The following is a 14,342-nucleotide window of genomic DNA, read 5'->3' on the forward strand; positions in this document are numbered from 1 at the left end:
TTTTGAACCTGTTTTCAAGTTCACCTGAGGATGACCTTCATTTTCTGGATTGCCACCTTGGAGTAATTCATGGGAATGCATTCATTAGAAGGGGTCAAGGAATGCTAAGTGGCTTCGAAAATCTTGTTCTTGGTCAAGGTTGTCTTGCTTTGTTGTTTAAAAGGAAACCAGCCAAAGCCTTTAGTGACAAACATTCCTTCTAAAATGACTGCCAGCAGGGTTGTGACAAGAGCACACGGAGCAATGTGAGGCTCCTTCCAGTCCAATACAGGTGGCATGAGGCTCACACAGTGAGAGAAAATACACGTGAAGGCAGGTAAGCCTAACAAGGAGGTTTTATAGTTTGACCTTGTTCTAGGTATAAAGGAAACTCCAGGATGCCTACAATTCCACATCAGTTTAGACTAAATGATTGATCTCTTTTCAATTGAAATGAAAGCTTGTTTTAATTATTTAAAAATTATTCAGACAATCGTAACTTTCAGGCTATCAGAGAAAGCAGAGCAGTGACAGGGAAAATAACATCTAATTTAGTTTTCCTATTGTATGTGAGCACATGGGCCTTTGTAATAAGGCAGAAGCAAGGACAGAGTAATATGGTGTTCAAACGTATGACAGCTGATCTAAACCAAAATTAAAACATTTTAGTGAAGTTGCTGAGAGTCAGCCACTGGCAAAAATTAAATATGCCTGTGAAAATTTCCCTTTTGAAGACCTGTGCCATGCAAGTAGCTCATATACTGAGGCTTCTTTCTGATGCCCATTATTTAAAGTTCCCTGACATGATTTATTCTCTGAAAAACCCAGTTTTCTCTTTTGTAAACTTGACTTTACAGTACACAAAGACATGCTTTACAAATATTTACACATTAGGCATTTGAGACCCATTATATACCAAGAGCTGGTATTACAGGGGTGTACCACCACATCCAGAATATTATCATCCCTAACCCTCACCATTGTCCTATGAGTACTGAAGCAGATAGAATATAAGATAAATAACTTGGTCAAGAGTGGCCTAAATGTTAAATCAATTCTCTTAGTTCTCTCCTATAAAATACTGTTGATGTTGGCTTATAATTATCCACAGAGTGTTTTGAATATAAAGACTGTTAAAAATGAGAAAAGAAAAATATTTCCCAGAGTCTACATGACTTCCTTCTTCAACCATCAAAAAGAAGATGAGGGCCAGAGGATCAATTAGATACTCCTATAATCCTGTAGTAGTCCATTGCTGAAGGTGTTGGGTAAGGACAACTGCAGAGTTGGTAAGAAATGACCTGAGAGAATAGGAAGGGATGGGCTGAGGAGAAAGGTAATTTTAAGACAATGGGGAGGTGTAGTACAGGATAAAAGGAAGCTTTAAACTCTGAAGAGAAGAGACAGATTTGAGAAAATCTAGGGAGTTCTACACGAAGAACTTTTGCACAACTACTTCCTTTCCCTTTAAGGAACTTCAAAAGAACATTTGTCTTACCGTCAAAATAAAGATTTGAGCTATTGGAGTTTGGATTTTGTTTTGTTTTGATATTTTTGAATGAAGCAGAGCAGATATTAAAACAGGTTGTCAATGCAACATGCATGTACCAGGGGATAGAAACTACCAGAATTTATGATCAAGAGTGTCAAGATCACCAGAAAGAAATACAGATAGTGGAAAGTAGTGATCAAGAAGAGCAGGTTCAAACCCCTGTGTCATAACTGCTGTCGGTAGGTAGGACATGCCTTTGAAAGTGGGAGCCCAAGGTGTACCTCAAACAGACGTGTGGCTTCCATGAGGCGGTCCTCTTATCAACTGCGGTTGCTCCGTGATCACCCTGTAAGGAGTATGCAGTCAGGATGTGCTGCTCTACAGCAAGCAAGGAGGATATGAGCAGGAGATGCCCCAGGCTTTCTTCTTGGTAAGGTAGGAAGGTAGCTGGCTTTCAATAGTTATACACTTGTGTCTGTGTGAAGCTCATACAGGCAGTGTGAAGCTCATACAGGCAGGGACTGTTGGGAATTGTACTTCATGTATGTTTCCATGGTAAGCTTCACACCACAACTTTTAAAAATCCAAACTAAGGATATGTGATTAGATAATGTATTAGAGTTCTCAAAAGTAGCAGAATGAATCTCTTTTTCTATATGTATAGAAGGAAATTTGTTAAAATCACTTACAGGTTATAGTCCACTAACTCAATATGGTGGCTATGAACAGAAAGTCCAAGAATCCAGAACATTCTCAGTCGACAAGGCTTGGAATCTCAGCTGGCCTTCAGTAGACACTGGAATCCAAAAGAGGTAGGATCTAATGCCCATGTAAGAATGGACTTGCTAGCAAGGTAAGGTCAAGCACACAAAGAGCAAAAGCTTCCTTATTCCATGTCCTTATGGCAGAAGATGTGGCCCAGATCAAAGGTGTGCTCTCCTGCCTCAAGATCTGAATTAAAAACCTATGTCTTCTTGCTTCAGAACATACCCAGATCAAAGGTATGTTCTTCCTACCTCAAAGTTCCAGACTAGAAATGGGTTCACCCACTTCAAACCAAGGAGAAAAAGTCTCTAACAGGTATGCCATCTGCTTCTGAATTGTAGTTCATCTCAGATGTAGTCCCTTGCCGTCACTGACGAGACAAAACTTTTGAAATAAAATGTATCTTGAAAAGTCTAGTTTTCTTGAACACAAAAATTATAAACTGGAATTGTCACAAAATTTCTATAATCTCTTCATTTTCAAGGTCTCTGCTGGAAGGCAAAATTCTGAGTTTAGGAAAGAAAATGCTGCAGGCTTTCAATTTCCATTCTCCATGCATGGGTACAAATAACTAGCACTTTCCTATATGTAAATGGATCCCAGAGCCCAGAAATATTTACTACCAATTCTTGCCTACTAGGAAAAAATCATAGTTGTGCCTTGTATCAATAGGAATTATAATAGATTAGGAACTCAGTTTGAGTTAATCAGAAATAATCAAGGATAAGAAGAGTTTCAACAAAATTACCATGTTGATCAAGTTACTACCTAAACAACTAGAAAAAAAATAGGACAAATTTTGGAGAACCAAATATGACAAATTTTGTGAAGATTAAAAAACAGCATCGCCACTGCCTTCTGTCACTCTGCATTGATTACATTCAGATGTTGTCACATTCTAGAACATGTCCCTTTAACAGACTTCACTGAAGTTCCTTGATTTAGAACAATTCCCAAAGAAACCCATCTGAATTTAGTTCAGTGCACAAAACCTAATATACAGTGGCATTTGAGACTTTCCAGGTCTTTGGATGAATTAGAAGTATAGTGTAAAATAGATTACCTCAGTTTGTTCCCAAATTTGCCATAAAAATATTGAAGGCTACAAATCAAATTTAAAATGATTTGATTGAAAAATTGGCAATGAGGTTTCCCCTTAGCCACCCAAGGGTTGGTGGAGGCTGCTTTTGTTTTTATTTTTATTTATTTATTTATTTTTTAACAATTTTTTTCAAGACAGTGTTTCTCTGTCCTGGAACTCGCTCTGTAGACCAGGGTGGCCTCGAACTCACAGAGATCAGCCTGCCTCTGCCTCCCAAGTGCTGGTATTAAAGGTGTGTTCCAAAACCACCTGGCTTATTTATTTTTTTAACTACTATTTTGTGAACATTGTTGTCTGTTAAGCGACATTTCTTTTATACTCTTTGTCTTGCTCCGTAACAAGACACTTGACAGAGTTTAAATGAGAAAGCCTGTCCAGGAGGAAAAATCAGACTCTCGACCTGGAAGATCACCTCTGCCAGGAATTACAAGCAAACTCCTGCAGCCAGCAGCTCCAAGCTCACACCAAAGCACAAAGTGAAGATCTCTATCCCTTGTTGAGGCAGTGGGAGTATGAGAGCCAGTAATTGCTGGTTGCTCAGCTCTGACAATAATGCATAACTGTAGTGGGGCAAGCTGCACAAAGGAGAGAAAGACAAATACAGGCCCAGGGCTCCTTAGTAAGTTCTTTCAGAAATAGGATGAATAGTGTTACAGAAATTGGAGTTCAATGTCATGAACAGATAAACAGTCAGCTCTCATTCCTTGCAAGTTGTCTAGGTGATTTGCAGAAGACTGGGGAATTACTTGATTCCCCTCTACTTTCAGAAATAGATGAAGTAATTAAAAACCTGCCCCAGGAGAAAGTTCTTGGCCCTGGCGGAGCTACAGGAGATTTCTATAAAACCTTTGGCTTAGCTTTTTCTGTACGTCTTCTTGATGAGCTCAGTCACATGATGGGCTCAGGTGAATTTATCCCTGCCAGCCCTTATATCCAGATTATCTTAATTGCTGAAAAGGATAAAGAGACAGAAAACTGTACCAAAACCCATTTCAGACTTGTGATTAAAGTAGATTTCAGGTTTTAGAAAGAATTCTGCAATGCCGATCAGTGTCCACAACCCGACAGAATGTAATCAGGGTGCTGTTTGGGGATGGACAAGTTTTTGAGTACAGTGATTTTTTTTCTTTTGACTCTAGATTCAAATTCTTTTGCACAACCCAGGACAATAGCCCCCTCATTTATTGTTTACTTGTGAATAGGATAGTTGTACTTTTTCTTTTTTGGCAGAATAGTATCACAGATGTACTATGGGCTCCATAATCCATGATCTTCATCATTTAATATGATTTTTTTGTTTGTTTTTTGTTCCAAGTAACTGTCTGTCTTCTGAGTAAATTTGAGGTTCTGTGAGGTCCACCATTATAATAGTAAAGGGGGGAGATGATTTTTCCATCATACTAGTAACTTATTGCTAAATATAGAGAAACATTTAAGGAGAGATAATTGAGAACATCTAACAGGAGAGAATGGTTCTTATAAACATGTACATTCATTACACATCAACTAAAAAGGGAGGAAAATAAAAATCCAAAGCAACTTTCCAAGTTAAAAACACTAAAATATATTTGCCTACATCTCCCATTCCAAAAGGCCCAAGCTCTTCTGCACGGACTATCTACTTCGTTGTAGTTTTCTCTCAGCATAATGCTCTGCACAAAGCATTCTATAAATGAATGCCCTGTAGAAGAGGAAAATGTAGGTGCTAGCTACCTATACTCTGTTTCGGAGGCAAAGTGTTCCATCTACTCTACGGGAAGTAATGGTGAGGGACGCCCCTCTTCTATCTGGTGCCCTCATGGGTACTTGTCAATCAATCATCAAATACAACCGTGAGGACAGTTAGTGATCAGAGGCTTACAGGAAGCCTGGCACAAAAGGTTTACCTGGAAGGAAAACTGAAATCAGGAAATCGAGGGAAAGTGAGACGGTTTTAGCCTATGATGTTTGGAGAAGGCCAGACAAAAGAATCATTATGGACAGGCACCACAGTTCACTAGGTTTTAGCTTCAAGTGGGATGGGAAAACACTCACTTGGGTAGTTATGGTGGATTCCTGAATGTTTTCCAGTTCTCTCTACATAGATGTATGGTCTTTGCTTGTTTGTTAGTTTTCTTTCTATTGTTTACTTGTTTTAAAGATACAGCTTGAGCTTCCCTGAGATTTTGTCACTCAGTGAGTGATCACTGAGCTCCCATTGCAGCTGAACTCTTTGATAGATAGGACTTGGAGTAACAATGGAGACTAAAGCAGGCATGGTTTCCTTGGTGGTCTTCCCAGTTAGCACCTTGAAGGAGATGTTGTTTACCAGCATTTGGTACTATGGTTGCTGTGAGATATTTTAATAGAGCATTCTAGCCTGGTCATATGAGAAAGCTATCTGACACTGAATTCTTTCCTCCTTGATTTCTATGTGGTTCTTAGGTTATGCCCTTCATCCTCTGAGTGGTAGTGAACAGAATAAAGCCACCTCACCTATGAATAAAAATAATAATTAATACTTACTTAAAGAGCAAGTTGGCTTTATTGGCAAGCATTTAGTGAGACATAAGCATGGCAGCTGGAGAGCTGGAAGGTTGAGGTAAGGAGTGCTGAGGGACATTGAGAAGGCCCTTATGTCCTGTCAGTGGCACGCCCTACACTATCCTTTAGTGATACACCCTTCACTATCCTGCCTGATGGCAAGGGCATATTAGTGTCAAACTGAACAAAAGTAAGTTAAAATAGCATCAGTGTCTTAGAAGCACACAGAGGGAAGCAGGAGTATTGACAACAAAATAGCAACATTTGAAAGCAGAGTTGGGAACATTTGGTGCCCTAGAGTTGCTGGTTCCTTCTCCAAACATCTTACAGAAATGCATTTTATTCTCTCATAGGCAGGTAATGTTAGCAGGGGTCTCCTGTTATGAAGTAGCTCTAAAAGGCAGGTCTCTGAATACATCAGGGGCAGGAACTTAGAAGGCTGAGAACCTACCCTGTTTATTAATTCATTCCTTCAACCGCCACTTATCAGCACTGTCTCTTCTGGTTTCCTACCATAGGGCTTATAAAGATAAATTTGATTTTGTGCCTGCCAGATGTACTTCTTCTTGGCTGCAAGAGGTATACTGTTATCATGAATAGCTCTTCTCCATTGAATTAAATGTTTTCTATTATCTTTTACTCATCTTTTGGAATTCTTAATTTCTAGCTTAAGGCTGTGCTAACGTGTATTCTACTTCCAATAAGTGTTCACTAAATGCCATTTTGGGTCCACATTAATTAGTCAGTGAGTGGCAATGTATATATATGGAATGTATGTGTGTATACACATATTACATCCCAGTCACTCTGGTGAAGCAAGAAAATCATGGCACCGAGAACACAGAGAGATAATAATCAAAACAACAGGCATATAGTTGTCTATATCTTGTTACATAAAGATGAAACTTCAATAAACCCAAACATGGTACCAGAAGACAATACATTTTAATAATAAATTAAATCATATCAAAGCCAACCTCTTTAACTGAAATCCTGGGAAGATAGTTTGATCAGTACCCTGGCTAAAGAAAAGTAGGTGTATTACCTACCAAAGCTGACCAATGAGAAGACAAAACTTTTACTCTCATCTAAGAAAAGAAGGCATGCCCACCCAAGGTAAGCATGAACTTAATCATGGGGTCATCAAAGAAACCCAGCACATGAAGATAAACTCCCCTGACCTAGAAGTCATATGCTTTCAGTCCTCTGCTTGGTCATGTTGACTATGACCATCTCTATGAACTGTGGGTGGCCAATGGCCTGTGCCATTTTGTTATGTATATAAAATATAGTTGTTTATAAAGTACTATAAAAATATCATTTTATTATACTTTTATAATGTTATGTATTGCCTATGGGTATAATTCACATTTTGAGTATCATTGGCCTTTGTGTTCAGCTTATGAACCCAGGAATCTATAAAACACAATTATATCAACTTTTAAAATATATTTATCATTATCAACTATCTTTACCAACTCTTTGAAAATATCTAAAAGTTTGATTTTTTTTATTTTGGGCTTTCTTAAAGTTCATTCAAATTTAATTTTCTGCCTATGTCAATAATTAGAAAGTTCAGCATTATTGTGTAATAAGATCTTTCTTTATCTAAAATATCCATAAATTATTAGTTTATTCATTGGATGTAACAAGAATAAAGATCAATCATTATTTTAAACTATAAATATTTTGAAACAGAGATAGAAAATTATTCATTTGAATACTTCCATATGTCACATATGAAAGCTATATTTTTACTCTCTATTTAAAAGGTGATTGATAATTAAAATATAATCTTTCAGGTCCACTAAGGGCTTATATGTACCAAACACCAGGAGGCTACCTAATGAGAAAAGCCTATATTTCACACATTATAATAAAAATCTATTTTCTCAGGTATCCACAGAAAACAGCGGTATGAATTTCACATAAATGTAAATTTAAAAATCCAACCATCCTTTCACCAAAGGAGATGTCCGCAGGATATCTGACATCATAAAGTGTGTGGATACACTCATTAACCCATGGGAATTAGCCATCTGGCACATGATACCCTTGATTTGGAAGAAAAATAGGTCCGTCTCATAGAACACGTCTCCATTCAATATGCAGAACAGTCATTAACAGAATCCTCAGTGTTGGGTTAAAACACAGGAAAATAAGATCTGGGGCACAGAAGCAAGTCATCCTTAACAACTGACTAGAGTCCCAGTGACATTGATAAAAGACCACACAACAACCCTTTGCCTAACCAAAGACTCAGCAACAAAGAAAACAGCTGTATATGAAGAAGATGTCCCACTCACAAGCGCCTGCAGCACTTTACATTCCAGGTCCAGCTGTGTATATGTAGACCATTAATAACATTCCATAGGTTAACAACTGCTCAGCCTACCCACAGATCTACCATTGGGAAATGATGCTCCATGGAGTGAACCTGGCGCACACCTGTGCTGACATCTAGTCCAAGGTCATGTGAAGCTGTCATATATGCAAACTAGGGCCATAGCAGCAACCAACTCTTCATCTGCTCAAGTAGATGGGAGTTATAGCTAGACACCTAGAACAGAAACGTCAGTACAGGTAAAACGATTTGCTCCAACAATTTCACACTTAGACACACTGAACTGTAACTTCAAATAGCATGAAATGTATAATTACAGAAAAACCATTAAGAATCATGAAAATCAAACAGTTGTTCCCTTACCACACCATTTCCTAGTCTCCCTGTTTGAAGGAAATTAACAAGTATAATGTAAAAGAAAACTCCAGTAAGAAGCAGAGGGATGAGAGAGGTACTGGAGCTTCTGTGAGCACTGGCTCAGGCACAGCGACTTTATAGAAAGGGGGGCTGGTAGTAGTGCCTTAGGTTACCTACAATACTGGCTAAGTGTCCAACTAAGAAATTGTACCATCTTTTAGTGTTTGGTCATTTATTTACTTTTCTGTGTTCACTATTCTCTCCCTGCAGATGCTGTTATCCTCATACTTAAAAGATAGGTATGTTGTTTTTGGTTGGCTTGGGACTTGGCCATACATTTAATTCAGCCTACTGTGATAATGGCTAGAGATAAATTAAGTTCCAATAAAGCCTTGAATGTTTTTTTGAGCAAGTATCTAGGTTTTGGCATTTCCCCCATCATTTTGTTATTTTATATATGTAGTTTAGGACTAAGACAAAATGATAAGACAAGAGCAAAACTCACAAAACTTAGCTTACACATCAGTAGATAAAAGACAAAAGAGAGAATTTGGGGAAAATGAAAGTGTTAGGACGTTAGAAAAGGCAAGCGATAAACAGGGTTACATGATTGTCGTGATTATTTCTATAGGCACATTAATGGGTGCACTAGAATATTTAAAAATATAAAGTCAAATCATGTTCAGATTAAAGAACAAGACAAACATTTTAGGTTAGAGGATCTGAAAATAGAAAATAACGTTTCACAGTGAAATAAATGGGACAGGTGTTTGGGAATCCGTTTCATGTCAGGCATTTGAAAAAGATTGGCTGCTAACTGTTGGGTAGATAGAATTAGAAACTACAGGGGGTTTTTGACTCACCCCGCCATTTCTCATATCATTTAAGATCAAGGTGCAGACATTCAAGAAGAACATATTCTCATACCAATGCTGTTTCATGTTCTTACTTTGAATTTAAAACTCAAATATGATTATGGCCATATTACGTTATCGAATCAATTTCCCAATGGAGTCTGGCTATTTCGATCTAATATTGCCAACCTCTTTATTCCTTCTACATTACGCTTTGTATTTCCTTCATCCCCACCCCCTCCCCATCTGCACTTCTTTGCTTCATCCAATTCAATTTACTCTGCTAATGTTTGGAAAGAACATTATAACTCAACCTTCATGTAATGGCTTATAACCTCCTGATTTTGTGATCTTTTCAAGGGCTGTTATATTGACAAGGAAATTATACTTACCTCAGCCAATTGTATGCACTTATGTCACTTTAAATTTAACTTTATCACTAGTTGTCAAATTCTCCCCTGTGGCCTTTTTAATGTTCCTATGTATTTGGCAATATTTTCTTATTGACATTTCAATTTTGTTTTGCAGTGTGCTAAAGTTGCAAGAAAACAAATGACAAAAAGTTAAACCAGAGCCAACCCAAGCTAAAGCCAAGCTTTTGGAGTCTTAGGAAAGACATTCCTTTTGTGGAATGTTGAAACTTCTGAATCAACTAGGGTCCAGGATCACTGGTCAAAATCTTGATGGAGAACCCTATCTGGCCTTAAGAACAGGGTGGAAGTCATTGTTAATTTTGTGATCCATGAAAGATAGCAAATTCATTTAAATGTCTTGGCTAGTGAGTACTTTATGTTCTCATTTGGTTCATTATTTTAACATTTCCAGAATTGTTTGTTTTGTTTCTTATGCTGTGATGAATTTGCCTTAGATGTGATCAGTAACTATTCACAGCTTTTTTGTCTTGTCCTCTGCTCGTCTGTTGGTGCCTATAACACACTCAATGGTTACTGTCTGTCACATGGCTAAATCACACATAAATATTATTTTGAGAACCAAAATAAGCCAGATAGTGATGAGCCACACCTTTAATCCCAACCCTTAGGAGGAAGAGGAAAACTCTCTTGAGTTTGAGGCCAGCTTAGTCTACAGAGTGAATTCCAGGACAGCCAGAGCTACACATAGAAACCATGTCTCAAAACACTGGAAAAAATAGAACAAACATAGAATGCAAACTATCAATTGTGATTTATACACTTTGCACTTATTAGTTTTGGAAAACAAAGGCATTGCCCATTTTGGTTTCTTATTCTATTGGATAACTATATTGCAAACTTTATGGAACTGCACTGCCAAGACAGTGGACACTAGCCACATGTAGCTATTTAATACAAATGCCATTAAAAGCAAATGAAATTTACAATTTAGATCTTCAAAACCACACTGGGGATATTTCAGATATTCACTGGGGCCATGTGACTATTGGCTTCTGAATTTTACAGAGCTGGTCACAGAATGTTTCCATTGCAGCAGAGACTTCTTTTGGGCCATGTCAGCTTATTATGTAGTCTTTAATAAGTATTCCAAGTAGATAATTATGGAATAGTAAACTGTCTTTTTTGTTTCATATTGCTTTATAAAATGTCAGGTAAATCAGACCTTCAAAAATAGGAAGAACTATTTTTAGTGCTAAGTGAATAAAGATAATTAATTGATGACCATCAAAAATCAGAATAAAAATAAAATGATTGTAGCTATTTCCAGTAAGCAACTTTATAATGGTCCAGTTGCTTGTATGTACTCCTAGAAATGGGAGTGGTTGTCTGTGAGACCTAGCTAAAAGACAATGGAGAGCAGCACACTGGAGATGTTTCCCCAGGTATTCTGTATTCACAAAGAGGCAAAAATCACTAGCAACATTGACAGTAGGTATCATATCCATTCCTTTTCTTTTTTAAAAATTTATTTTTCTTATTTTACATATTGATCCCAGTTCCCACTCTCTCCCTCCCTTCCATGCCCCCTACCCAACTCTCATCTCACCCCACCCCCACTCCGCAGGAGGCTGATGTCTTCCAGGAGGGGTCATCTAAATCTGTCAAGTCATTTGAAGTAGGGACTTGGCCCTCCCTCCTGCCCCTAGGTTAAGGGAGTATCCCTCCATGGGGAATGTGCTCCCAAAGTCCTTTTGTGCACCAGGGATACATCCTATTTCCACTGTCTGAGGTCCCTTAGACTGCAGAAAGAGAACAGGAGGAGAGGAAAGCATGTGGGACTAGGAAGATTGAGTCAGGGGAGGAATAGAGGAATATATATATGAATATATATATATAGATGTATATATATATATATATAAATATTCACATATATATCTATATATATTCTATATAAATATTCATATAGATATATATTCTATATATATGTGGATATATATATATATATATATATATATATATAGAGAGAGAGAGAGAGAGAGAGAGAGAGATGCCATAAAAGAGGGAGCCACTACAGGTTTGAAGAGAAAACTGACTCTAGAGAAATGTCCAGAGACCTACAAGACTGACCCCAACTAACAATTTGAGCAACAGTGGAAAGGCTGCCATAAATGCCCTTCCCTGATAATGAGATTGACGACTAACTTATCCACCATTGTAGAGCCCTCATCTAGTAGCTGATGGAAGCAGAGGCAGACACCCACAGCTATCCATTCCTTTTCTACCTCTCTTAGATGCTGTGTCTGTACATTGAAAAGGAGTTACCCAGAGATCTGTTTTTCTACTTAGAGATAGATTTTCCTGTTTAGATCCATATCAGGAAGTCATGCTTCCTGCCAAGAGAAGATTTAAAGACTATTTTTTTTTTTTTTTTTTGCATCATGGGAACAAACAGATCACCCAGAACCCAGACAGAAGATAACAAGAAGATCACTCTAATTAGAGAGAGTTGGAACGCAGGAAAGCAGAACCAATGACCTGGCAGTAAAAGGTAGGCTTTAAGGGGCCTCTCGCTTATGCCCTTAACATAATAAATTATACACAGAGACTATGAGTCAGGAACTACAAATCAGCAAAGCCTAGAGAAACGTGAAAATTTTAAAGTAAATCCATATAGATCCTGAATACAAATTGTCTTTTTGCCTTGTTTGCTGGAGGGTTTTTTCAAGATAAAGTCTGTCTAAGAAGAAAGTAAGAGTTGTTGCATATCTTGTTTACATGTGTGCCTCAATTTCCAAAAGCTATTCTGAAACTGTAGAAAGTTTCTGTGGAAAGTAAAGGTAGAAAATAGTGAGTAAAATAATATTAAATAGATGCAATAATCACTACAAGACTTATCTGGGTATATTCACTATGTGAGTATTTGCTACAATTCTGTACGAGTTATAGGAGAGACACAATATATATTAGACTATCATAATAAGTATTTAGAGTTTCATGTACCCAGTCAGAGAAAGATAAGTACAAGTGTTTTCACGTTATGAAGTGTCAGTTCTAAGCACATTTCTGCAGGAATAAAGTAGTAACGACATATGCTAAGGAGATCAGGAACATTACATTAGTGAATACTTGTAATACTCTTATAACAGTGTCTTTCAGATACTAAGGTAAAGCTTTTGTTAGGGGCTCCATTTGCACTGTGGGAGATGTGGGCATATGGAGACATTGGGACCAAGCATAAGAAAAGAAGCTAGATAAACCAAATGACATGAGGTGAAAGGTCAGAGTGCTCTCAGGGTAGTGATGGAAATGGTTCTTCTCATAGTTGAGATTGAGATACCATGGTGATCATGGATCCCTCAAAAATGAGCCAGATGTAATTGCAGGTGAATTAAAGGTCTGTGCAATGCTAAACCTTGATATTAAAATCAAACTCATTTCTTGGCAGCAGGGACCAGCTGCTTCACAGTGAGGCATTTGAGCAAAATAAGCATGCTTGCATTTTTTAATTCATTTATTAAACACCGAAATAGCAAGGAAAACAATCAGATATGATCTCTGTCACTCTATTGTTTTTAAAAATGGATTTCTCAGTTACTACTACAATAGAGGATCTACTCAGGCCCGAACCTTTGATGCTTTCCTTAAATTTATTTTGCTGGCTGAACTTCTCAGGTAATAAAATTGGGAAGCATATTTTAGATATGATGAATATTATTGGGATAAGAGTGTGAGTTATTGAGAAGTAGAATTAGTCTCTGGGAGGAAAAAGCAAGCGATAGGGACTCCAAGGGAATTAAGTTTTCAAGGAAGATGCATGCATGCTCATGACCCAGGGGTGAATAAGGAATGAACCAAGAATCCTCTTTGGACTCCTTTTGTCTTTCTCCCTTATCCCCCAAACAAGATGCGCTCCACCGAAGGCTTTGGAACTGATGGTTGTCTAAATTGATTCTGGGGAAGAATATATGGTTTATAACAATGAAATATTCTCAATCATGCTAGAGAGATCAAACATGAGATATCTATAAGAATTTTAACATATTAAGGGTATTGTTCAGAATCTTTTCTAAATGCAGGGATATTTCTAGGACACAAGATCTGATTGTAGATGTGATGCCACAGGTAAGGCTCAAAGTGTACATTGTTCATTCATAGGATAAGATGGCATGGATAAAAATGATGGTATTTTTCATACCTAAAATCAACTGGAATCCGGGAAAGAGAAACTGAATGTTGTTGTCACTACTGCTGTACCATGGATAATTCCGAAGTAAACGATGGGTTTATTGTTCTGTTCATTCAAGAGTATAGTCTAAACTTGAACTCGATTGTATATTACTATAGAAGTAATTCCAAAGTTTTGTGGTATAAAATATCAACAAATTAACATGTACCAACTAGAGCAGTTTTTCTGTAATTGCTTAGTTCACACATTGAGGCTACTATCAGCTGGGGACAGATTAAATGGTTAGATAGTTATAATACCTTCTTCCACTTGGTCTTGTGTCCCTTGAATTGTCACAGTATGAAATGGTCCCAGCATAGGTCATCT

This window comes from Phodopus roborovskii, unplaced genomic scaffold (genome assembly GCF_943737965.1).
Source record: "Phodopus roborovskii unplaced genomic scaffold, PHOROB, whole genome shotgun sequence".
In the NCBI taxonomy this organism is placed as follows: domain Eukaryota; kingdom Metazoa; phylum Chordata; class Mammalia; order Rodentia; family Cricetidae; genus Phodopus; species Phodopus roborovskii.